Source organism: Polypterus senegalus, chromosome 10, assembly GCF_016835505.1.
Source record: "Polypterus senegalus isolate Bchr_013 chromosome 10, ASM1683550v1, whole genome shotgun sequence".
Taxonomy (NCBI): domain Eukaryota; kingdom Metazoa; phylum Chordata; class Cladistia; order Polypteriformes; family Polypteridae; genus Polypterus; species Polypterus senegalus.
Genome location: NC_053163.1, coordinates 132,326,675 through 132,354,661, shown reverse-complemented (window position 1 = coordinate 132,354,661; position 27,987 = coordinate 132,326,675). Strand labels below are relative to the sequence as shown.

The following is a 27,987-nucleotide window of genomic DNA, read 5'->3' as shown; positions in this document are numbered from 1 at the left end:
GCAGAGAACAAGTTAAAATTCAACATATCTGGGATTCAAAGACTCTAGAGCCAAACAAAAATAAACTTTATTTGTACAATACAAACTGTTTTCCAGTTCATTGCTGGTTGCTGCTTTTCATTCTATGACACCAGAGAATGGTTTGATCCCCCATGACCCTAGAATGGAAGAGAAACGTCAGAAAATAAATATAGTGCTGGATGGATATATAGTGTATGTTTGGCAACCATAAATTGTTTGCCTTTGAATCATTGTTTTTGTGAGTATACCTTAAACCCAATTAGCACCATTCACTCCCAATGGTCACCAGCATAGGTTTACTCTCCCTACTGCTCTAAGTAGGAAAAAAGTGGAGTTAGAAAACCAATTCATGGACTAATACATATTTTGTAAAGCTTCAGTTGTATTTTCTAAAGATAACAAATTAAATTGGGCTGTTTCCCACTTTGTATCCAACGCTGCTGGGATATACACCAGGTCTCTTCGACCTTGAATTGAGCTGAAAAATAGATAAATGGATGAACAACTAAATGAAATTAAACCAACGGCTTCAAAATGGGCATAAAACATGAACTGTGGTTAAGATTTGTGCCTCACAGCTCCAGAGAGCAGGATTCAAGTACCAGCCTTGTCACCAGTTGTGTGATGAACTGCCATTCTGACTGATATGCTATCCATGTCCATGGTTAAATCCTGCCTTGTGCCAGATGTTTCTAGAATAGGCTCTGGGTCCTTGCATGTTCTAGCATGACATGTTCTCAACTTTTCCGTTAAGAGAGTTTTAGATATCATGCTATGACATGGCTGAGTATTTCAAAGCTCTGGGATTTAGGCAGTCTTTTTTTCTAATTCTTTTTCCATCTTAACATTTTGAAAAGGTTGGCACATATTGATCTCTAGGCTCAGAAAGACAGATATTTACAGTGGTGTGAAAAACTATTTGCCCCCTTCCTGATTTCTTATTCTTTTGCATGTTTGTCACACAAAATGTTTCTGATCATCAAACACATTTAGCCATTAGTCAAACACAAGTAAACACAAAATGCAGTTTTTAAATGATGGTTTTTATTATTTAGGGAGAAAAAAAATCCAAACCTACATAGCCCTGTGTGAAAAAGTAATTGCCCCCTGAACCTAATAACTGGTTGGGCCACCCTTAGCAGCAATAACTGCAATCAAGCGTTTGCGATAATTTGCAATGAGTCTTTTACAGCGCTCTGGAGGAATTTTGGCCCACTCATCTTTGCAGAATTGTTGTAATTCAGCTTTATTTGAGGGTTTTCTAGCATGAACCGCCTTTTTAAGGTCCTGCCATAGCATCTCAATTGGATTCAGGTCAGGACTTTGACTAGGCCACTCCAAAGTCTTCATTTTGTTTTTCTTCAGCCATTCAGAGGTGGATTTGCTGGTGTGTTTTGGGTCATTGTCCTGTTGCAGCACCCAAGATCGCTTCAGCTTGAGTTGACGAACAGATGGCCGGACATTCTCTTTCAGGATTTTTTGGTAGACATTAGAATTCATGGTTCCATCAATCACAGCAAGCCTTCCAGGTCCTGAAGCAGCAAAACAACCCCAGACCATCACACTACCACCACCATATTTTACTGTTGGTATGATGTTCTTTTTCTGAAATGCTGTGTTCCTTTTACGCCAGATGTAATGGGACATTTGCCTTCCAAAAACTTCAACTTTTGTCTCATCAGTCCACAAGGTATTTTCCCAAAAGTCTTGGCAATCATTGAGATGTTTCTTAGCAAAATTGAGACGAGCCCTAATGTTCTTTTGCTTAACAGTGGTTTGTGTCTTGGAAATCTGCCATGCAGGCCGTTTTTGCCCAGTCTCTTTCTTATGGTGGAGTCGTGAACACTGACCTTAATTGAGGCAAGTGAGGCCTGCAGTTCTTTATAGATGTTGTCTTGGGGTTTTTTGTGACCTCTCGGATCAGTCGTCTCTGCGCTCTTGGGGTAATTTTGGTCGGCCGGCCACTCCTGGGAAGGTTCACCACTGTTCCATGTTTTTGCCATTTGTGGATAATGGCTCTCACTGTGGTTCGCTGGAGTCCCAAAGCTTTAGAAATGGCTTTATAACCTTTACCAGACTGATAGATCTCAATTACTTCTGTTCTCATTTGTTCCTGAATTTCTTTGGATCTTGGCATGCTGTCTAGCTTTTGAGGTGCTTTTGGTCTACTTCTCTGTGTCAGGCAGCTCCTATTTAAGTGATTTCTTGATTGAAACAGGTGTGGCAGTAATCAGGCCTGGGGGTGGCTACGGAAATTGAACTCAGGTGTGATACACCACAGTTAGGTTATTTTTTAACAAGGGGCAATTACTTTTTCACACAATGCCATGTAGGTTTGGATTTTTTTTCTCCCTAAATAATAAAAACCATCATTTAAAAACTGCATTTTGTGTTTACTTGTGTTATATTTGACTAATGGTTAAATGTGTTTGATGATCAGAAACATTTTGTGTGACAAACATGCAAAAGAATAAGAAATCAGGAAGGGGGCAAATAGTTTTTCACACCACTGTAACTATGAGGGTCCAAGCCACTCAGCTGCCTTAAAACCAGTATGGGCGGATTAAAGTCTAAAAGACATACAAATCACTGTATTGTATCCAACCATGTCCTCAACCACTAAACTGCTTACCCATTTCCAGGTGATTGGTATCCAGTGCCTACATTGGAAGAATTGAATGCAACCTTGTAATGGGTGCCAGTCGGTCACAAGACATACTCACTCATATGAAGTAAATTTAAAATCGCCAGTGAAACCAACACAAATATATTTTGTCATAATATACATGGAATATGAAGGAAATGCAGCTGCAGTTTTACAAAACATCAGCATATTCACTATGGGCTGTGAAATGTCTGGTCCCACTCAAATGGCACACAAGCTACATAAGCAGCCAGCAGACTTTTTTTTTCCTATTCAAAATAGCTTTGGCTCATAATGATGCTAATGGAGTAACACATTACAAGCAGCTTATTTTCTTCCTTAAGGTTAACGTTTTCCAGTGGTCTATAGATTACAGTGGAATTTTCCCCCAGTTCCACCATCCTCCACTCCCACCAAACATTTTCATAGGCACCTTTCAATGGGCTTTGACATTGAGCTGTTCAGATACCATACACAATTCGACCCCCTACTGACACCCCCAATCCATTGGGGGAGCCAAGCCTAACACTCATGCAAAATAATGAATTTCACGGCCCTGTCTTATTCTGCATATTAAAATATTCCCTAAGTGTAAATGTAATAAGTGGATGATGTCATTTTTTTTTACACATATGGAAAGTTAAAATAAACATTACAACATAAGAGAAGAATTCATTTCACACATCTTGTTATAGTTACCGGCAGGCAGACGCTGTCATGGCAGGCTCTATAAAAGAACATTTACGAGTAGAGAGGGCAACAAATGAACAATAGCTAAGTAGCCCCCTTCTGTGAGGAGGGGTTCCCATGAGCCGGGGAGGCCCCAGTGTGCAGTTCTGTTGGTATAGACAGCCTCAGCCTTCATTCACAGCTCAGTCATGGTTACTTACAGCAGAGAAAAATCACTTGATTCATTTGAGGTGTGATCCAATGACATGTATTTTTAATGAGGGGGCTATGTCTTTGTTGAAGGCGCACAATGTAAAGCATCTGAATTGGGGACAGCCTCCCTACGGTCAGCGTTCATGGCCAGACTACTTCTTGCAGGCAGGGAATAAAACAAAACAAAAAGGAGACGAGAAAAGCTCTCTGCTTGTCACATCGCCGGGGTTCTTATTTAACATGATAATGTCATCACGGAGTGGCCTTTAACATCTGAACAAAGAAGCATTTTTCTACTTTATTTAAATGTTATAGGGGCACATCTTGCAAGCTCCCTTTTTCTTCGGCACCCAGGGCCGCACAACTCCAGGCAAAAGTGGATTTAAAACTTGGTTCACCTCCTTGAAACACAAATGAGGATGGTAACTGTAGGAATCCTGCCAAATGCTGAATGAGAGACTTTCATCAGAGGCCATGGGGAATTTTAAAAGAGCGGGCAGTAGTAGTTTTATTTTTGAGCCTCTCATACAGCCTTTGCATAGTTTTCTCTGTTACTTTTTAAAAGCAATAAGCTTTCAAGTTTTTTGTTTGTCTCTACAGTTACAAAGAAAACTTTTATGGCGGAGCTTAGTGGCACAGTGGTTAGGGATGTCAGGCTTTGGGGCCAGGAACCTGGGTTTGATTTGTGGTCCTTTCACTGTTTGTGTGATGCTTACGCACGCCTCCTTTGCCCATATATATTTTTTAACATGTACTTTTAGTTCTTCACACTTACCAAAGATGTGCATGTTAAGCATATGTGGACTGTGGATAGACTATAGCTCTTTGTGACGCTGTGAAGTTAAGGAAATGGCTGTGCGTTTTTTGATTACCTAGGTGGAATATAATATCTACATATCTAACCATCTGTCAACATATGCAGAAATTAGAGTTTGACTATACAGTATAAGCTTTTTAATAAGATATACACCAACTGTAGTTACTGACAAGATGTAATTTCATACACCTAAGAATATACATTTTTAAAGGTAATATGTAGCTTTTGTGAAGCCTAGTGCTTATATAGTCCTTTAAAAAATCAATAGGCTAGTAATAACCACACAGAACAGGTTATTCATGTCAGTAATATGCAACAATTACCAATTACAAATAGTGAACAAAAACATATTTATTAATCGGATACCATTAATTCAACACCATTTAGAAGCCAGAAGTGAATTGTATGCTTATTTCTAAACTTTTGCTGTTAAATTGATAATTAACTCTTACAGCTTCACACCACTAGTCTTTGAAGTAGTCTGAATTTGTATCCTTACAGTCTTTATGGTCCAACACCACTGCACCAGTCCACACTAAATAAGCTGTTTAAATTTTCAAATGATACCAAACTAGGTGGAAGGGCAGATAATGTACAATCAACTTAGTTGTTACAAGGGGGTTTGGATAGCATAAAGGCTTGGGCAGATTTGTGGAAGATGAAAATGATTGGAAGCAAATGTAAAATATTACACATAGGAAATACAAATATTAGATTTGAAAACACAATGGGAGGTCTGAAATTCAGAAGTAACCCTTATGAGAAGAATCTAGGAGCCATAATGAACTGATCATTTTCTACATCCAGAGTGTATATATAAGTGATCAAGACAGCTAACAGAATGGTATTTATCACTATGTGTGAAGTACAAATCAATGGAGGCTATGATTAAGCTTTATAACACATTAGTGAAGCCTCACCTGGCGTACTGCATTCAGTTTTGTTCTCCATATTACGGAAAAGACATAGCAGCACTAGACAAGGTTCAAAGAAGAGCAACTAGAATGATTTCTGTACTAACAGCTATGAGGTATGATGAGAGATTGGAGGAGTTTTCCGTTTAAACAGAGATGGCAAAGGACATGACTGAAGTGTTTAAAGTTACGAAAGTAATCAGTACAATGAATTTCATTTGCAACATTAAAATAAATTCTGCAACAAGAACACAGACACACAGTTGGAAAATGGCTAAGGGCAGGTTTTGCACAAATATTAGGACGTTTTTCTTCATGTAACAAACCTTAGAGACATGGAATCAAATGTCAAGGAGTATGGTGAAGAATAGGAGTTTAGGGACATTCAGATCTCAACTTGACGTTATTTTGGACAATCTAGATGAAGAGCTTGTTGGGCTGAATGACCTGTTCTCATCACAGCATTTCTAATGTTCCAATGTTCACTTATCCACTCCCCACAAAACACTAACCTTTTGATCTCTATGTAATAAACAATCCTCCACTGCAAACAGTATATTCAAAGTTCAGGTGTGCAGTTAAATGTTATTTATTTATTAGTTTTCTTCCCACATTCCAAAAATGTGCACGTCAGTTAAATTGACAACTTTATAGCATGTGGTGCAGGGATAAGCAACAACTTCCTGTCACCCTAACCTGGATTATTGAGTTAGAAAATGGACAGATGGAACTTGAAAATCTTAAGGGCATTGTATATTTACAGCACTTACACATTCTAAAACTGTACTAGTGGCACATTAAAGTAACTCAGGCAGAATGAAGCAGTGAGTCAGTAATGGCGATTGAAACAATTCTTAATGCCTAAACATTTCCTGTTGTTCCTAGTAAAACAATACATAATTTTCTCCTTTACAATGTAATCTTAAAATGAATGGTGACACAGCTGCAGCCATTTAGTTTAATTCTGGGCTTGGTCACCGTTCTACAGTACAGTATATGGAATATGCATACATCGCCATGTTAAGGCTGGTTTTGTCCCGAGTTTCTTCCACAGTTAATTGTTGATCCTAAATTTACTTGTTATGAGGGAGTATAGGTATGCGTTTGAGTGTGCTCTACAAAATCCAGATCTAAAAATATTACATAAAGTGTGCAGTAAGAATGGTTTGTGATGGACTGGCATATCTCATCAGGATTTTGACTTGCTGCTGGAATTGATTAATCCACTGTAATGGAAAAAATTGGCTAATAAAATGGATGGATAGTAGACTTATTAAAGTGTTATTTACTTCTTCAAGAAAAGAAGACTTTAGTTAGTCATTGTTACTCCAGCCATCTATATTTTCTGAATCTACAATTCTGCTACAGCATGGAAGTTTGCTGGAGGCCATCTACAGTAGGTGGTAGTCTGGAAACAATCGTTACTAGAACATTAGAACAGGCCATTCAGAGTAACAAATCTCACAAATCCTATCCACCTGATTTGTCCAAAATGCTATCAAGTCAAGTTTTGAAGATCCATAAAGTCCTTCTCTCCACCATACTACTTGCTAATTTATTCTATGGCAGGGTTTCTTAAACTATGGGTTGCTGGATACTGTTGTATTTAATGGTAATGTGTCACAGATATTTGCAAAGTGGGTCGTGGCAGGATAATTAAACTATCGACATTTCTTTGATGATTATCATTAACTACCCTACTCCCAGGCTATCATCCGCAAGTCTTCAAAGGGGATCCCCCCTTTTCTCAACTCTGATGATCGACTACCGCTCCCCGCTCATTAAAATCAACACGAAATGCGTCTCAAAGACACTTAAATGTTTAAGAAATCCTAGTATATGATTCTCTGTGGGAATAAAAATGTCTTCAAATTGTGCAAAATTTACCCCTAACAAGTGTCCAACTGCGTCTCAGTCTTCTTGTTAAACTTATTTTTAAGTAACAGCCTGGCTCCATTAGCCATATTCCTTTCAACATTTCTTAAAAACTCAAGCATGTCACCTCTTAATCTTGGTTTTGCTTATATAATATGTATATATCTATATTAAACTTGATTAATTTAGTTCACTTTTGAAAGGCCAGATGCTTATGTGGCACAAGGCAGGAATCAGTTCTTTTTGAGATGCCAGTCCATCACCAGGCATTTTCTGAACTCAGTAATTGCTATTTAGGACCACAGAGAGTCATGTGGATGGCAGGAATCAACTCTGCATAAGACACCAGCTCCCATTATATTATTATCATTATTATTTATTTGGGCAATATACTCACTCAGAATTACTTAAAGAAATTAAAAAACATGGCACATATTTAAGCAAAATGTTGCTAGAGCACAATCTTAGGTATATCTTTCTGCTTGGTTAGTAGTTGTATTAAGTTTGCACTTTCCCTCTGGGTAAATGTCATTACTGTATTCCCATTTCCTACCAACATATTTTATTAAATGGCGACTCTTAGTATAAGTGAGTCAGTAGACTAGTATCCCAACCAGGGCTGATTCCTTTCTTTCAACTGATGGCTTTAGTGAACAAATAAAAGCAAAATGGGGTTGAGCAAATGGATGAAACGCTAATCCTAGACCACTACAGCTAATAATAATGTTTGGTTAATTTATTAAACTGTGCAAAAAAAAAGGTCTGCACAAACAGGTGTCTGTGCTGGAGAAATGAGATGCGTTCTAACAGGACTCTGTCTGGGCGGCCTTAAAGACTCACATCTCTCCTCTGTGACCCTTGTGACCCAGACTCCTCTCATTGTCACCCTGCGTCTAGAGGTCAAGCTGCAGCCTCAACCATCTGACGGCAGCTTTCACTGGCAAAGCCACCCTGCCTCTTATTCAGTTCTTTATCCTTATATTTCTTCTCTTAAACAAATATGAATATTACAAATTTCAAACAAAGCAGAACTTTTCAAAATGCATGGAAGTTTTAAAACACCATTTTTTGCCACACCTCCACAGAAAAGTGGCCTTGCCCCACTAAAATACAAGCGCTTCTGCCTTCTGAGAGCACCACCTGCTGGCCAATTTAGGCTTGGGGCGCTGCCATTGAGGATTTACAATATTTTGCTCATCCTCTCCAATTTCATTGTGTATTCTGAAGAAATACTCTGAAGCCTTATATTAGTTCCAGAGATGTTGCATTTATTAAAAGCTGAAGTGCTAGTATTTACCAGCACACTCTATAAACAGGAATTCTCTTCATATCAAAAAACATGTGCAACATAAAGCAAAAATATCAAAACAAAGCATCATGTTTACAAAGCCTACACAAAGAGATGGTCAGAATATTTTCTGTATGTTTCTGATCCTTGTTTTGTTCATCTATCTCCTTTCCAGTTCAACAGTGACAATAACCATAATGCACTGCTATGGTTTAGTGGCTGAAAGGCAGAAAGATGAAGCTATTCTTCATTCACATTAGCACCCTCAACCATTTCACTATATGACCCTCGAAGAACGACATGAAAAGTACATAAATTATATATATATATATATCTATAGGTGACATGCTCCCTCATAATTCTAGAATCCAGGGTTCAAATCTTAGCATAAGCACAGTTTGCATGGAGTTTGGGATCCATATCTGTGTGAATTTTCCTACCCATCCCAAAGACACACCAGTTAGGTTAACTGGCAACTCCAAACTGACCCTATATGAGTGAGTGTGTCATGCGATGAACTAGCCCCCTACTCAAGATTGGTTCATCCTTTGTACTTGCAGCTCCCAGAATAAGCAGTGGTCCCAGCAGAGTTTACCAGTTTGATGTACAGTAGGTATGACGATGGGTGTATGCTCATCTATGCATGTGAAGAACACTGCTGTTTGGAATTAGTCAGTCAGTCATTTTCCAACCCACTATATCTTAACACAGGGTCACAGGGTGTTTGGAATTGAAAGATTTTAAAAAAGAAAATTACACCGTATAGTTTCTTTAACTTGGTTCCAGGGATGTCTCATTATTTTTTACTGCAATTGTAAAATTATTGGCTCTGTGATAGAGTCAGAGTATAATTTTCAAACATACAGCTAAATCACTGAATATATATACAAGCCCCTCTGCAAAAGGAAAAAATATAACAGTTATTCCCACACTGTTTTATTCCTTTTTAAGCCACACACTTGATGAAGGCTACACATCTGAAATGCTATGTCTATAACTTTCACCATGGAAATAAACTTTACCTTTTGCTTATACGTTACACTAATACCAGCTCAATTCCGATATTTAAGACTGTTGGTGTTCACAGTGAAAAATTATTAGATGTAAGTGAACCTGTAAATCACTTTAGGATGGGGGCTAAATGATATGAAGTAAGAAATAAAATAGATACAAAGAAAAATAAACACTTGCCAGTTATGAATGTGCACTGAATTATAGTTCTTTTAACAATCTGTGCATGAAATATTATTGATTTATAATTTTTTTTATAACTTCTTGATTTTCCAGGACGAAGAAAAGCAGTGCTCATATTACACCAAGGTAAATATAAGAAGTTACAAGGCACACCTGGAGATATACTCGCTAGGTGCATGGGAGTGCCAAACCCCTCAAGGATGATGGGTCCCAAAGTGTTAATAAGGCAAACCTAGGTAGGTATTTGTAACTTTCAAACAGCCTTGATGGAAAATCCCTGCTATTACAAATAAATAAATAGTCTAAGAACAATGGTAATCTAAGTCAACAAAATAACTATAACAAGTTCAGATCAAGTCAATCGCTGTTTCAGAGAATTAGTGAAAACATCAGTCCTAGAAATCCAGAATCAAGTGAAGTTTTAGAGAAGAAGGGCAAGCTGTAGACAGTATTCTCTAATTCAGTTTCAGAGCAGAGTCTCTATAGCATCAAAGACACAGGAAGAGCAGCAGTCTCGCTTACCAAGAGTATAGTCAAGACTGCGCCAGGCCTGGGTAAACAGCTAGCCTAAAGTTGGCATCAGGCCGAGTCAGATTTCAGAGACATAGGCAGAGAAGCTAATTTCTTTGATAGCGGCCAGTCAGGACTAGTTTAATTTCAGAAAGACTCAGAGGACAGCTGAGTAAGCCAATGGGCAGTGTAGTCAAAAGTGTCATTCACTAGTATTGGGGTATAGAAGGAGAAGATAGTATGAGGCTAAAGGCCGGGACATCATCTTTTATTTATGGGTTTTCTGCACATGCAAGGCACATTAAATTAAAAGTAATTAAAACATACCATTTGGTTGCAAGTCATTTCAGTGTAATAGCATGTTTCCTACTGACATCACCAACGTTTTTATTTCTGAGCTGCTTTACAAAGACTTTGCTGCAGCTATTTTTATAAGCTGTTTTTTCCGTCTCCTTTTCAAGAGGTAAAATGCCTAAACAGCTGGATGTAAAAGTCAGCCGCCTGACCTGGCCAGTTCAAGATTTTAAATTTTTGTTCTCTATTGGTGCTCCTGCACTTTGTTTTGCATCATCGCCTTGCTGTACAAAGAAGGACCACCTACCATTTTAATGTGCAAACATACAAGTGATTTCTGTCAATTAATGAAATTACTTTTATACTACATTCATTGATTACCTCATGAACCAATTCCAAAGGCAGCCAGATCTTTATGACATATCCATAACATTTCTCCCCCTACATTTTATAAAATCTAATCTAGTTTTTATTTTTCTGGTGCTGATGAGCAGTTTGCATCTTGCTGACCTTCATGCTGTTAAAGTCTTCTTGCTGTAATATTAGTACTGTAACACAGAAATTCAGCAGTAAACACATGGCAGCTACATTCTCCCTTAACTATGGGAGACAGAGCACAAAAAGTGTGAATATTAAAAAATGTTAAAACTTTCAGGTGCATGAATTCTTGTAAACAAAATTTGACATTTTGTACTCATGGCACATAATCCTCTTCTTTTAATTTCAAACTTCCTTGTATATACAGAACAAATTTGGATGCGAGTGTCAGTAGCCTTTGCGCTCTAGGAACCAAGTTACCCAAACTATTCTATAACATTTCATTAACTATTTACCTCTCTGATGCTGATCTTTCTGATCATAAAATAGGTCATTAGGATAGCAATTGACTAGACAAATTCATAATTAATTGCAGAATTACAGTATTAGATGGTTCCCCTAGAGTGTCTCTTTCTCTTCCACGATTTGGCTCAAAAACTAGTCAGCACATCGTCATCTCATAACAGGCTTAAGTTTCGAATTTGGTATTTTTCTGTCCAGCCATTTTAGCCCTAGACCATACTCAAGAAACTGAGACACACAGACAGAACAGACAGACACACTCTTTATCGAGATATCAATCTTTTCAGTATCAAGAGACCCGAAAACACTGAGACCCATCAAAAACCGGAGATTGAAATTTTTAATGAATCTAAAGCTTTCGCTCCTACCCCATAGATAATAGGTTACGGTGAGGGAGGGTGCAAAGCAAAAATAGTCTTTTTGTCTGTCTTAATATAACACCATCAGCTATAGCTGATGCCTCTCAGATCCAGATTTTTGGTCTGGACCTTGTCTTTACAGAGCTTGCCCATGTCCCCGAGTTTCTTCTTCGATTTTTCTCTAGTTACATCAGATTTCCTCCCACACCCCAAAATGCATGCTACATTAACTGGCATCACTAAATTGTCCTAATGTGAATGAATTGAGATGTGTGCATCAATGTGCCAAATGGCGGAACCTCCTCATGCCAAAGATTTTTGGTTTAGGATAGCCCAGGATCCCCATGACCCTCTGCTGAATATGGGAGATTCAAAAAGAATTAATGAATGCCTCACTGCTAGATTTATTTAGTGACCAATTTAATCCCAACAATTGAAATAAGATGGTTAGATGATGGATAGATGTACTTAGAAATCAGAGGTCAACATTGTAAGTGTGTATATTTCTACTATTAAAGCCATAGTAGGCTAGGTGATTTGAACAGTGGAAGATATACAACTGCTTTGTGGGTTGCAGTCCATTCTCTCCATATTCGAACGGCCATATCACCTAAAAATGTCTTCACTAGTTTTGTTTCACAGAGGTAAAGACAATGGGCCTACTTTCTGACAAAAAGCAGGGAGTACAGCTATTCTTTACAACTAATCCAATTTAAGAGGTCCAAGAGAGAGTAGGTGGGTTCATTCATAAAACCCAGACCATTTTTTTTAAAGGCAGAACAAGCATATATATTCCTTTGTGTCACTTCAGATGGACAAAGACAGCAGCCGTGTAGCATATCAAAATTACAGAGCGACCATTCTTATTTGTGAAGAGAATCTACGGAGTCAGTGGGGAAGAACGGTTTTTCTTAGTACCTGAGTACTGTCCACTGACAAAAGACAGAAAGAGCAGCCAAATATATACACCATGTATATTTGAGTTTCTGAAAAGTATAGATTACACATACTCTTCACAGGAGTCCGGGATAGCGGAACAAAGGAAAAATGACTATCATCTAGTTGAGTTTCAGATCAGATGTCAAATAGCACTGACCAGGAAAAAATCCGAAATGCAAGGGTAGCAGCAATCCTCCTTGAAAACGTCTATTTTTGATGAGTTTCTTAGATGCAGGGAAAGGCTGACTTGTTTAAGATTGTAAGATGTTCTGTTTGCTGTTTAGCAGCATGTGAATTTCAATTATTATGTATAATCTAACTTACAATAAATAAGTAAAAGATGAAAACTTGTATCTGTGTGAATTTATTTTCGTGTGTGTGACAGTGAAGTGCTTGTGCAGATCTGCACTTATGCCTGCCATAAATAAAACAGGAGGTTTAGCAAACAACACAGAAAAAGCAGAGTGTTCACCTTCTCAACTTTCTACTAACGTGAAGGCCAAGAAGTATACAACTCTCACAGAAGACAAATTTCAGCAATTCACAGCAACAACTGGACCAGAGTGAAGCGGGACCGGGTACACTAATGAAAAGTGGTTCTCAATAAAGGAAATACTATACTTGTTATAACAATTAAAAGCAATATATAATGCCAGTAATTTAATGTGATAAATGGCTAATAAATTTGGGTGCTTTGGTATAATATGCATCTTTGAAAAGTTGCCTTGTTCAAGATTTGTTTTCTGGGCACTATTAAGCTATGATAAAATGCGTTAAAATTAAAAACTATGTATACAAAATGCAAAACATGTAGGATTATTAAAAAAAAAGACAGTAAAGGGTGTCAAAAGCATTCAGAGGTCAAGGATCCTCTGGGTCAGCCAATACTCTTCAACAGGAGCCTTGGCAATGACTTATCCACTGGGAGGGCAGCTGATCTGAAAAATGGCAGATTATCCTGTTTTGTCCAGTCAGTGAACAGTGCAGTATTGACCGCAGCCCACCCACGGAGTCGCTACTCAGCCATGAGATAGCTCTTCATACATGCTTACCAAGCATGGCGGAATCCCCAGATCTCACCAGGGATAAACTTCATGACACAAGCCTCTTTCTAAACAACACTTGGAGGATTACAACAACACCCTGCGAGTTACACTTTGAAAGCCTCCAGCAGGAGCGCAGCTCAGACTAGCTGACACTATCCTCAAAAACTGCTGGAGTGGATAAAATCGGCCCAGTGTGCTCCCTGATTAGCTAGATATGGAAGCCCTTCTTTGCAAGAATATGCATGTCATAAAAAGGCAAAAGTGAATTTTATGTCAGTTGTGCCAGCCAGGAAAACAGGTTATGTGGACAATTAGTGAAACCTTTTACTAGTAATAAGGAAACCATCAGAAAGAATGACGTCAGCATGGTGCTCCTGTGGTTTAGATGTGCACAAGAATGGTTAAAAAAACCCTTATATACAAAAACAATTTCAGATATTTAAAAATTAATTATATATTTAGTTCAAACTTACTTTTAAACAAAAGTAAACTACACATCATAAGTGTAAAATATAACAGTCTCCCTCCGCTTCACAAATTGGGTGAGTTATGCTTACCAAGTGCAATGGAGAAACACTAGGCTGCATTACCATCTTTACAAACACAGACCTTGGAAAAGAGTCCCTAAAAACTCCTGGATTCCCAATAGGAATGTGGGCAGTAGAGAGCTGATGTTTAGATGCAAGAAGTTTAAAGTGGCATTCTCAATGGTCCCCCAAATATGTACATACACCTGCACAAAATATAATTAACTAGTTAACTTAAACATTAAACTGACTACAAACTCATGCCTAAAATAACTTCTGCCACATGGGAAACATTGTCATTCTGATTGACAATTATATGGTGAGACTTGGAGTAAACCAAATTTGAAGTAAAAAAAAATGTTCTTAAGATGAAAAGAACATGCAACAAAGCTTGAGGCAGAGACAGCACAGACATACTGAACTACCTGGTTTGAAAATCTAAACTTCTGCTTAAGGGAGACAAAAAAAGATACATTATGTAGAATGTTTTGCTGTGAATGCTCTTTCTATGGTAAACAAGTCTTGGTAACCATTAATGCCTTGTGCCATTGAAGGGCAATATACACCTAACTGCTTCACCCAAGTTTTGTTTTCACAGTTCAGTTTATTATGCAAATTTGGGAAACACCATTGTATGAACAGTTGTGAAGCCTACTTATGTATATACTGATATTATGCTGTAGTAGAAATAACACACAAAACGTTTTCAAAATAAAACGCCCCATATTTCATAATTTGTAACTTTAGTTCATGGCTGGAGAGCCTTCTATCCCAGTGGGCCATGATGGCTACAGGTTTTTGTTTTTCCCAGTTTTTAAAGAGATGCCAATCGTTGCTAAAATATTAAATGACATACGTAATACCTGCTCTTAATCTCACTAGTCCAAAATTTCTATCAGTAGCATCTTCCATTTTGCTTCTTAATAAAAATGTTTAAAATATTGCTTGTAACAGAGTGGACTACTACAGCTAATCCTCAACTTTTTACCTTAAGCACTTAATTCACATTGAACAGAGTCAGGTACAAATGCTAACTTTCTTACTGTCTTGTTATTGTATCTGACTGTTTATTTGCAACAGAAAAAAAAAAACAATTAAACCCCTAAAATACAATTTAGCACACAGGCATTCTCTAGTTTTATTGGCAAGTATCTTTAGACTACACAGGTCTGCAAAAAAAAAAAAAATTCTTTCATCAAATTTTTCAGGTATTCTTTATAGATTTGAAGGTGCTGAATATACAGTATATCTGACAAAAGAATCACTCTATCACATCCAGTTTTTGAAAAATAAAGGTTTTAAATTAAAAAACACTATTTTAGAGAAAAAAAAACAACAAAATATTTTTAAACCAAATTATTTACTTCAAAAAATTATACATACCACATATTTATAATCCTTAAAAGATGTTCAACGGTGAAATGACCAACAGGTCTGCTAACACAGACTCACTCACTAATTTCTACCGTAATGTCTCCATTTGAGCGATGCTTCAATGGAACCTATCTGTATGTTCATCTGCAATCACTCCCATGGCCTCAGGTAAATTAATCCAAATGAGAGTATAGCAAAAGGATTTTTAAAGATGTGCTGCACCTAAATACTTGACAGAAAGACACAGAAGCTCCTCAACTACTTTCTCGTAGTTTTGCATCTTTGTATTCCCAAGAAAACTGTGGCACACGCTGTTTTTTATTGTCAATAAAGGGTTAGGGTGTGCATTCTTACTGTTTACTTACCTGTCACCAGGTCAAAATATTAGACGGATTAACCCAAATTTGCACATTTCTGTAAAAACATATAACAACAACTTTCTCTATTCTGGGTATTAAAAGGGGCATCTTTTCACCTAAATATAAATACATGGCTATTTTGATGGAATAAGAAGAGAGAAAGAATCACAGAGCAAAGAATATGTAACAAATATTTGATTTTCGGTTTGTTTACACCCAAGCTAATGTTAATGAGGAAGACAGTGATTATTCAGCTCAAAATATACTTAAAATATTATTCTGAGCACAAAATATACATATGAATAAAAGAAATATAACTTATTAAAGAAAATAATTTTTTTTTTCAAAATATTATTCTTTTACTGAATCTGTTATCTTATGAAAACAGCCTGCGGTAGGGAAATTCCAATTTCAGAAATGATTCAGCACACCTAAACTGATTTCTTCTTTTGCATGGAAGGATTTTGGTGCAGACCTGTGCTATTATCAGAAGTGTGTAATGCATAAGGAACATCGAGATGAACCACAGCAAAACATTGGAGGGGCTTCCAAATAACTAGGGAAACATAGCAATTATTATTAATAATTGGGCTACAAAGGAATGCAAAATGTGTGTACTGGAAAAGAAATATTAAAAAGCACAATTTTACACTAGTTAGACTGATTTATTAATGTTTCCTATCCCAGGAACGTTACATTGTCTAGCAGTTGGGGCTCCTATGCCTAAAGAATCTCTAGAGCCATGTTGTTTGAAGTCTTGAAATGGGAAGCCTTAGTCTAAATGCGTCCTCTATAAAGGTTCACCCACAAACAAGGAAAATCTTTTCTGTAAAATAATAGAACGGGACTCAACCTTGGAGGATGTTGTTTGCCCATGAGAGAGTGAAAGCCAAATGAATCACTTAAGCCCAGTTAGACACACTCCACAAGAACTATGTGGAGGCACAGCGTGGACTAATACTCACAAGGTAAAGGGTGGACACTGGCTGTTTGGAGCTTTACTATTTATTTTCACTTTGTGCAAGAGTTTGAAAATTACACACTACATAAAGTCTGAGTCCTTGTTTAATGGCAACATTACCTCTGCAATCAGACTTCTCAGTTAGGGTGAACTCTGGTATTCTTGGGATGCTATGCAAAAACACCCTCAAGCAAGAATGGAGATACATACATGCCACAAAGTGGGTTGCATTAATTTTATTCTAAGGCCAAATTGCAGAAAACTACTATTCAGAGTATTTGGCCTAAGCAGAGGTAGGAAACATGATGCTTGACTACTGACTCTGGAGTTCTACTAAGAAACTTAAAAGGTATTGTGGGAGATGACAGACACACCTGGAGATCGGTGATTGGGCAATATGGCCTAATGATCAAAATATGTGTAATAAACTCAACGCATTTCCACCATGTTTAAGCATGCTTGTAAGTATAGCGGAGCTAAAAGTCATTGATGAACTTTTGATTTGATTCATCCAAAATAAAATAATATGTATTGGACACCACATCAAGAGAGGGGCTAAGATATTCTATATTCACTTCTTGATAGGCTTGTTCAGACAGCTGAAACGCAAGCTAAACTGACAAGTGAACTAAGCACCTCTGTTTGGGATAAGTTCTATTTTCACCTCTGGATAATCTAAGGGGAGGCTGTGTTTATAAAGTCTGATTGGACCCTGTTCAGCCATCTGTACACAAGGAATCTACAAGGCTTAAAAAGAAATCAGTGTATGACATGGCAGCAACACCAACATGGTAAGGGAAGTCACCAAGTTAAAGAATAAGTTTGGTATTTTTCAAATTGAAATTATTTCTTCACAATCATTGCATATACTGTATCCATTTGCCACATGAAATTGTGTTCTAAAATGAAGAAATTTTACTAATAGATTCAAACCATTCCAAAACCCAACAGATGAAAGTAGAATGCTGTCCTGACTGCCTTTACCCCTGGGTTTGGGTCCATTTCTGTAAGGATGCCACAGAAGTGGTTGAAATGTTTTGCAATTGCACGGAAACATACCTTCAGCTTGGGCAGTCAAAGAAAAGCTCTGAAATTAGTTTCAGGAAGAAAAATACAGTTTCCGTCTTGATTACAGAACAATGAACCCAGTCTTTGTCCCTGAACAAATATTTCACAGATTGAAAGGGCTTATTAATTCTATCTACATGTGTCTTTTAGCCTGGAAAATGTTTAAGTTTGTTTATTTTTACGTATCTTAAGAGAGCTACTTGGAAAATAAAAATTTTGAACCCAGTGCTTTTGGAGTATCTGATCATTTGGGTTCTTTATTACAGAAGCAAGGGTTGTGTTAATTTTCATGCTGTTAAGTCAGTTTTGCAAAAAGGTGGTAGCAATGGCCACACAACATGTCTCTGAGGTCCTGTTCTTTCTAAAATGTATAGGATAACAATGTGCATCCAAAGGAAGGAAAGTATCCATTTTCAGATCACCTCAAATGTCACTTCTGTGTGCCCTTTTCACTCTAATTCTACTGTGATCTCCAGGGTGATCAAATAGAGCTTTGGCATAGCTGAGATATGAATTAACACTTTCAAACCAGATGTCATTGTTCTGTCCTGGAAAACACTGATCTGCTTGTATCAGTGCTTCTGAGCCAGTAGCCAAGTCCTTAAAGTAAAGGCTGTGGGCCTCACTCTCTGTAACACAGCTCAACAACCTGGGGGGACATTTAAGTAGTCACAACTACTCTGGACCAGAAGGAGGTAGTTGGGGTGGTGGGGACAGGTATTAGACACCCCAGTAACTATTATGGTGTACTGGGCATACAGAGAATGAATATATATATATATATATATATATATATATATATATGTATATACAGTGGTGTGAAAAACTATTTGCCCCCTTCCTGATTTCTTATTCTTTTGCATGTTTATCACACAAAATGTTTCTGATCATCAAGCACATTTAACCTTTAGTCAAATATAACACAAGTAAACACAAAATGCAGTTTTTAAATGATGGTTTTTATTATTTAGGGAGAAAAAAAAATTCAAACCTACATGGCCCTGTGTGAAAACGTAATTGCCCCTGAACCTAATAACTGGTTGGGCCACCCTTAGCAGCAATAACTGCAATCAAGCGTTTGCGATAACTTGCAATGAGTCTTTTACAGCTCTGGAGGAATTTTGGCCCACTCATCTTTGCAGAATTGTTGTAATTCAGCTTTATTTGAGGGTTTTCTAGCGTGAACCGCCTTTTTAAGGTCATGCCATAGCATCTCAATTGGATTCAGGTCAGGACTTTGACTAGGCCACTCCAAAGTCTTCATTTTGTTTTTCTTCAGCCATTCAGAGGTGGATTTGCTGGTGTGTTTTGGGTCATTGTCCTGTTGCAGCACCCAAGATCACTTCAGCTTGAGTTGACGAACAGATGGCGGACATTCTCCTTCAGGATTTTTGGTAGACAGTAGAATTCATGGTTCCATCTATCACAGCAAGCCTTCCAGGTCCTGAAGCAGCAAAACAACCCCAGACCATCACACTACCACCACCATATTTTACTGTTGGTATGATGTTCTTTTTCTGAAATGCTGTGTTCCTTTTACGCCAGATGTAACGGGACATTTGCCTCCAAAAAGTTCAACTTTTGTCTCATCAGTCCACAAGGTATTTTCCCAAAAGTCTTGGCAATCATTGAGATGTTCCTTAGCAAAATTCTGTGAAAAATGTTCTTTTTGCTTAACAGTGGTTTGCGTCTTGGAAATCTGCCATGCAGGCCGTTTTTGCCCAGTCTCTTTCTTATGGTGGAGTCGTGAACACTGACCTTAATTGAGGCAAGTGAGGCCTGCAGTTCTTTAGACGTTGTCCTGGGGTCTTTTGTGACCTCTCGGATGAGTCGTCCCTGCGCTCTTGTGTTAATTTTGGTCGGCCGGCCACTCCTGGGAAGGTTCACCACTGTTCCATGTTTTTGCCATTTGTGGATAATGGCTCTCACTGTGGTTCGCAGGAGTCCCAAAGCTTTAGAAATGGCTTGATAACCTTTACCAGACTGATAGATCTCAATTACTTCTGTTCTCATTTGTTCCTGAATTTCTTTGGATCTTGGCATGATGTCTGGCTTTTGAGGTGCTTTTGGTCTACTTCTCTGTGTCAGGCAGCTCCTATTGAAGTGATTTCTTGATTGAAACAGGTGTGGCAGTAATCAGGCCTGGGGGTGGCTACGGAAATTGAACTCAGGTGTGATACACCACAGTTAGGTTATTTTTAACAAGGGGGCAATTACTTTTTCACACAGGGCCATGTAGGTTTGGAGTTTTTTTTCTCCCTAAATAATAAAAACCATCATTTAAAATCTGCATTTTGTGTTTACTTGTGTTATATTTGACTAATGGTTAAATGTGTTTGATGATCAAAAACATTTTGTGTGATAAACATGCAAAAGAATAAGAAATCAGGAAGGGGGAAAATAGTTTTTCACACCACTGTATATACACACATATTCTGCCACATTCTCTTTTCCTCGCCTACCTGAAAGTGCCCCGGAATTGCATAGGATCATAGTGACACTCACAACACAAAAGGGAAATAAGACAAGAAAATGCATTTCTGAATATGCTTTTAGCACAGCATTTTCAGAAGTTTATTATCAAGCAAAACTTTCCTTCAAAATCCCCATAACATTGATGATCTTTATCTTGATGTGTTGTGTACACCTCCCAAATATAGAAGGGCTACATTGATATAACAACTCAATTCACCTCACAGAAAGATGAGCTCGAAGATCACAAAGAAGAAGCTACCTACACAGCTAAAGATCTTTTTTCTAGTATTACATGAACATGGAGGCACTGTAAGGAATTAGAAAACACAGAATAGGGTTATGATAGGTTACATTTCAAATAATATTGCCCATTACTCCATCCAAAGGAAGACTCACATGGCCAGCAATAGTTTATAAAAATTATAAATGAGATCTGGAGGAAGTCATGTCAATAGCCAGACTAAACAATGAAAGCTGGCTAATTGCTAAAAGCTTAACAGCAAGAAGCAGGAGGTAAGGGTGGAAGGGGCACATCCAAATCCTAGTTTCTTTCCTCAAGAATTTCTCAAACACTTTTTTGTAATATGTAGACCAAAACGCCACACATTACTCCAGAGGAGATTTTAAAAATACGCTAACTAACTTACAGTAATCATGACCCACCTTGACTTTTACTCCACACGTCACACTATAAAACCTATATAGCCTGCCTACCACACCCTTGTGTTCTTCATTCAAGTGTTTATCACTATACAGTATGTATGGCAAAGAAGGCTTGCACCACAATGTAATTAAAGACACCACATTCCCTTCACACCTGTTTCCCCAATTTGTGAATTGCTGAGTCACCTTGCAAGAGAAGGCAACAAAGGCATAAACGTCTTTATACAGTGCATCCAGAAAGTATTCACAGCACATCACTTTTTCCACATTTTGTTATGTTACCGCCTTATTCCAAAATGGATTAAATTCATTTTTTTCCTCAGAATTCTACACACAACACCCATAATGACAATGTGAAAAAGTTTACTTGAGGTTTTTGCAAATTTATTAAAAATAAAAAAACTTAGAAATCACATGTAGGCATACATTAGTATTCACAGCCTTTGCCATGAAGCTCAAAATTGAGGTCAGGTGCATCCTGTTTCCCCTGATCATCCTTGAGATGTTTCTGCAGCTTAATTGGAGTCCACCTGCGGTAAATTCAGTTGATTGGACATGATTTGGAGAGGCACACACCTGTCTATGTAAGGTCCCACAGTTGACAGTTCATGTCAGAGCACAAACCAAGCATGAAGTCAAAGGAATTGTCTGTAGACCTCCGAGACAGGATTGTCTCGAGGCACAAATCTGGGGAAGGTTACGGAAATATTTCTGCTGCTTTGAAGGTCCCAATGAGCACAGTGGCTTCCATCATCCGTAAGTGGAACTTCAAAACCACCAGGACTCTTCCTAGAGCTGGCCGACTATCTAAACTGAGCGATTGGGGGAGAAGGGCCTTAGTCAGGGAGGTGACCAAGAACCCGATGGTCACTCTGTCAGAGCTCCAGAGGTTCTCTGTGGAGAGAGGAAAACCTTCCAGAAGGACAACCATCTCTGCAGCAATCCACCAATCAGGCCTGTATGGTAGAGTAGCCAGACGGAAGCCACTCCTTAGTAAAAGGTACATGGCAGCCCGCCTGGAGTTTGCCAAAAGCACCTGAAGGACTCTCAGACCATGAAAAACAAAATTCTCTGGTCTGATGAGACAAAGATTGAACTCTTTGGTGTGAATGCCAGGCATCACGTTTGGAGGAAACCAGGCACCGCTCATCACCAGGCCAATACCATCCCTACAGTGAAGCATGGTGGTGGCAGCATCATGCTGTGGGATGTTTATCAGCGGCAGGAACTGGGAGACTAGTCAGGATAAAGGGAAAGATGACTGCAGCAAAGTACAGAGACATCCTGGATGAAAACCTGCTCCAAAGCGCTCTTGACCTCAGACTGGGGCGATGGTTCATCATTCAGCAGGACAACGACCCTAAGCACACAGCCAAGATATCAAAAAAGTGGCTTCAAGACATCTCTGTGAATGTCCTTGAGTGTCCCAGCCACAGCCCAGACTTGAATCCGATTGAACATCTCTGGAGAGATCTTAAAATGGCTGTGCACCGACGCTTCCCATCCAACCTGATGGAGCTTGAGAGGTGCTGCAAAGAGGAATGGGCAAAACTGGCCAAGGATAGGTGTGCCAAGCTTGTGGCATCATATTCAAAAAGACTTGAGGCTGTAATTGCTGCCAAAGGTGCATCAACAAAGTATTGAGCAAAGGCTGTGAATACTTATGTACATGTGATTCCTCAGTTTTTTTATTTTTAATAAATTTGCAAAAACCTCAAGTAAACTTTTTTCACATTGTCATTATGGGGTGTTGTGTGTAGAATTCTGAGGAATAAAATGAATTTAATCCATTTTGGAATAAGGCTGTAACATAACAAAATGTGGAAAAAGTGATGCGCTGTGAATACTTTCTGGATGCAATGTAGTTCCCTTATGTCAAATGAACATACAAATGATAAAGAAACTAATAGAAAATACAAGGCAAGATGGCAACTTTGCAAGACAGCATACAGTGTATTTCTAATTATTGCTTCTTCATGGAAGACATCATGGAAGTGCATTAGCTAGTGTCACTGCCTTATAGTTTCAGGATCTGGCTTCTAAGCACTGCCTCACTTGGAAACTGCTCATTTCCTCTCACGTCTGAATGTTCTTTGTCCTAGTACTTCGTCTTCATCCATATATCACAAAGACGTTTAAGTCAGGTTAACTAGAAATTCTAAATTGGCCACATATGAGTGAGTGAATCTTATGATGGACTGGCACTCTGCCATACACCTAAGAATGCTAGGATACATTTCAGCTTCTCACAAGTCTGAATTGGATTACGCTGGCATACTATTGGATGTATAACATTATCCGTCACATGAAACATCAACCATTATATTAAAACCACTTTTAGTTTACTGCAGAAAAAAAGATTCATAAATGTTGTATATTAAGCAGTGCAAGTGTGTTTAACATTTCATTTGTCTGTTAATTCAACTTTTCAGAGCCTATTTACCGGCCAAGGTAAACTGAGTAATATAAGCTTACATGGTACATTTCATGGATTACACCATCTCAAACAGTTTAACAAAATTTCCAGAGCTGGGAAAAATGCAAGCTAATTGGCTTGCCCATGGTCAAACTGCAGGCAATTGAGGGGTAATCACAAGCTCATCTGCACATACACTAAATAGATATATATAGACACAAGTAACCTGAGATTCCTTCATGGACATTTTAATAGTATCTGCTGCTGTTCAGCATTTGCCCCTACTGGTCCCCATTGAAGCCAATTATATCAGAAATGTTGTTGACATCTATTCTCCATGAGAACATGAGGTTAGAAATACTTCTTGGCCATCAAAACAAAACCACAGGGTAAGTAAAAGGGGAAACATATCCTTTTGAGGGGAGTATTCCTTTAAAATTTTGCAGAACTAACCTACATATAAAGAATTTTTGGGTTTTGGCACTCATTGGTAAGGACCAAACCAAAAGTTGACTTTCAGAGCACTAAGTCCTCCCGTATATGCATTAACTCACCTATTTTGTTTGAACCCACTTTCCAATTCAGGTTATTCAGCAATTTGCAGCACTGAGTACTGTTCTGCTTCACAGAAAAACAGATACACAAAACATTCAAAGACCAGGATATGAGAGGAAAAACACTAGGAGAAAAACAATAGAGATTTAAGCCAAAAGATCAACACACCAAAACTTACCAAAACCCAAAATGTAAGCCAGAAATTGTAGTTGAAAAATACATGAAGACCTGAATCATTAAAAGTTTTTGTTAGCTAAACACCACCAAATGTATACCACCCACATGTTTCCAAAATCAGGAGACACCAAGAATAGTGCCATGTTATCTTACATTAGATAGATAGATAGATAGATAGATAGATAGATAGATAGATAGATAGATAGATAGATAGATAGATAGATAGATAGATAGATAGATAGATAGATAGAAGGGTTAACATAGGATTTTAGAGAAGCTGAATAAATACAGAAATGCAGCAAACAAAAATTCAAAAAGAATTACAAAAATGAAGGAAAAACTTCTTTGCTAAAGATAAGAGAGCAATCATAGAAAGGCACTATGCAGGTGTATTGCTGTAGGTATTTAGGAGCCCCATCAGTGTTTCTGGACACAGTTCCATTGAATAATTCATTAGTTGTATGTAGTCAAAGCAAACATGTGAAGCATTATTCATAATGGTCATCAGTGTTGTCTTCATTCTGTCCTCTGCTATTGCCTCCCAGTACTGAGTTTGCCCTGTTATTCAGATTGTTGAATTGTTGGCAATGTCTTGAAGTAATGTTACTGGTCCAGCACACCACAGAAAAGAAAATCACACTGACCATCACAGAGCTGTAGAACATGCAAAGGATATCACCACCACCACCACCAAGAACCACAGTCTCCTAAGGAAAAAAAAAAAAAAGAGTCTGCTCTACCCTTTCTTATATAGTTCCTACGTACTACTCAAAATAGTGACCAGGCATAAAGGTTCTTTTGTGCAGCAAATGTCAATAAACAGTTCTGTGGTTTTGCTGATGTTAAGTTGCACACAACTATTTTTGCACCGAGAAACAAAGTTCTCCAGCAGAGTCCTGTACTCCCTAATGTCAATACACCTCATTAGTACAAAACCATCAAGTAATTTCTACAAGTAACATGACTTCCTGTTATATTTAAATTCTGAGGTCTGCAGAGTGATACGAAAAGGAGACAGGACTGTCCCTTGTAGTGCTCCAGTGTTGCTCACATCCACAGTAGAGACTCAGTTCATAAGCCAAACTGCGTTCTTTCAGACAGATAGCTTATTATCCAGGATGCCATAGGCTCATCCACCTGCATATGTCCAAGCGTAGCCCTTAACATGGATGGATGGATAGTACTATAGCAGAAGTGTGAGGGAAGTGATACTGCCATCCCAAATATTCTGGTATCTATCAGTAAGGAAGTCCATAATCAAGTTGGAGTTGGTGACATTAAGTTCAAAACCTAGGAATATGGTAATAAATCTGGATGAAATAAGTGTGGTAAATGCTGAGCTATAGATTATAAACAGTACTCTGGAATGGCAAATTGTATTATCTATATGTGCCAAGATAATATGAAGACAACAGAAATGGCATCCTCTGTTAACCCTATGTGCTAATAGTTGAACAGGAAGCGGTCCAGAATGTCTGGAATTTTAGGTTTAGTGTCTCACAGCAGTCTTTTAAAGCATGTCATCACAATGGGAGCCACTAGTCAACAATTATATTAAAAAAAAAAAAAAAAACAATATTGTTTTCTGTGGCACAATGAAAGTTTCTGCCTTTTGAAGCAGTTCAAACCTTAGATTCTCTCAGTGAGGCTTTAGAAAGGTCTATAAAAACACCAGCTAATCAGTTGCTAGTTTTCTAAAAAAAAACCTAATAATCCACCTGGAACAGATACTTTATGCATGCTGACTCATTAAAAAAATTCTCGTTACATCAGGAGGAAGATGGATCATTACATTTGAAGTGGGTGTAGAAAGCAGTATGTTTACCTGGGGAGAAAATGTGGCTACAACTAGATTAGACAACCGTTTATAATCAGTAAGCACTTGAATTGCTTTCCTAGGCTCATTTTTATATAATTTGATATTTCCATCCAGTAATACATTAGTATGAGCCTTCAGTAAATTACAGATGTCACATAAACGTCAACCAACTATGAAACTGAAATTTAGCATTTTTAATCCCGAAAAACTTATTTTCCACAAGTGTCTGAGGATGCCAATGAGCCCTGAAGGCAAGAGGAGGCCATTCTGCCTTACTCAGAACATATCACTTTAACTGTACTTACCATAACTTTCATCAGAACACTTTTCTCTTTTCCAGTAGTGTTCGACATTTCCACCTGGCTAGCTGAGAGACACTCAGCTTTCTTTTTCCAAACTATCTCCTCCTAGTGAGCCAAGCACAGAACCATTGTCTCAGAAATACTGAGGGACCGTTACCATTACATGAAAAAATAAACTTCAAATAACTACAGAACCATCAAAATGTCTAAAATTTTTCTGTATAGGTAATGATTATCATCCTAACCATGTCAAATATGACTGCAAACTAAGCTAATGTATGATGAAGACCACAATCAAAACTGGCCAGCGGCTTACTTTAAATCAGAACTAACAGAGAAACATGAAACGGTAAACTCTCTGTGTCAGATATACCTTAATAAGTGCATCTGGTAACAAAAAAAAAGAAACTGGACAGGAAACAAGATTGACCCTCACCACAGTCCTTTGCCAACCTTAAACTGATCTAATGCCAAGAATGCAGACACATGTCTAGTCTTTCAAATGGCATACATCATGAGCCTCATGATAAAGAGCACCTCTCAGATAATGCTACTTTAAGCCACCTCCACTGTTGATATCTTGAATGGTTTTCATTCACATTTCATATCCCCTCTGGCATAACCTGAACAAAAGTAAGTAAGAGCAAGGTATCTGCAGCACATCATTACTAGCTTTTGAGTTCCAGGTCTGTCTTGCTGCTATCTCAGTTGTCTTACATAACTAGCCATAAAGCAGTCATCAGTTGACAGTTCAGCACATCTCTTGTCAAGGTGAACAGATTATATAGCCTTAGACTGATGATACAACTTCTAAGTCATTACAATACAATGCAATTTATTTTTGTATAGTCCAAAATCCCATAAGGAGTGCCGCAATGGGCTACCTTTAGCATAAGAAGCTCTGTTCCCAGAGTACACAAACATCTAAACATCTATTTTCTATGGACAAACAACGACTTGCACAGAAATCCAACAATAACACAAGAATATAATAAGACTGGCCACTTCTCCTAATCAGGTCCTTCCCAGTCTGTCCATCATTTCCCTGCCACTACAAAGTCAGGAGGCTATGCCTATCTCTAGCACTGTTTTCTTGCCACAAACCACAAACAGACTAAGTCTGATTTGTCTTTCATTTTCACTAATTTTTTTCTGAAGGTTATCATAAATTACAAATCTCTTCGAGGACATACACTCTATGTGTGACCCACATCAATGGGAATGCTGTCAATGAGCTTGTATTGATGTTGTGGTTAACAGCCAATTTCACTTGGAACAGTCACGGAAATGATAAGGCAGCTCCTAAATATACCGTTGTTTTGGCCACCATTTTGAAATACTTAATGTGGTCACCTAAACCAGTCTCGTTTTGTACAACACTCTGTTTTTTTTGCAAAGTAAAGCTATTGATATGAGATGACGACAGTGTTCCATGTAAATTGGAAGGGCCAATATAAAACTAGAAAGTACAGAGCCAAATTTCAAACTGGCAGCAGAAACTAAACTAAAAACGATAAAGTACATAAAACATGTATTAAGATGCTGCAAATAGAACAACTTGTACCAAAGTGATTTTCTCCATACGTTCATTGTGGATAGCCACACAAATACTTGTTATTACAATTAGTGTAATCAATTTATAAGTCACAACATTCTTGTATGTGTTTA

At 38.0% G+C, this 27,987-nt stretch overlaps 1 long non-coding RNA gene across 1 annotated transcript in view; it reads left to right on the top strand.

Annotated features, from left to right (window-relative positions):
- Positions 1–9,961, top strand: part of LOC120537620 — a 101,549-nt gene extending 91,588 nt beyond the window's left edge. The window contains exon 6 of the long non-coding RNA XR_005635356.1: positions 9,729–9,961. This is a non-coding gene — a long non-coding RNA (uncharacterized LOC120537620). The remainder of the gene's footprint in view (positions 1–9,728) is intronic.
- The last annotated feature ends 18,026 nt before the right edge of the window (positions 9,962–27,987 follow it).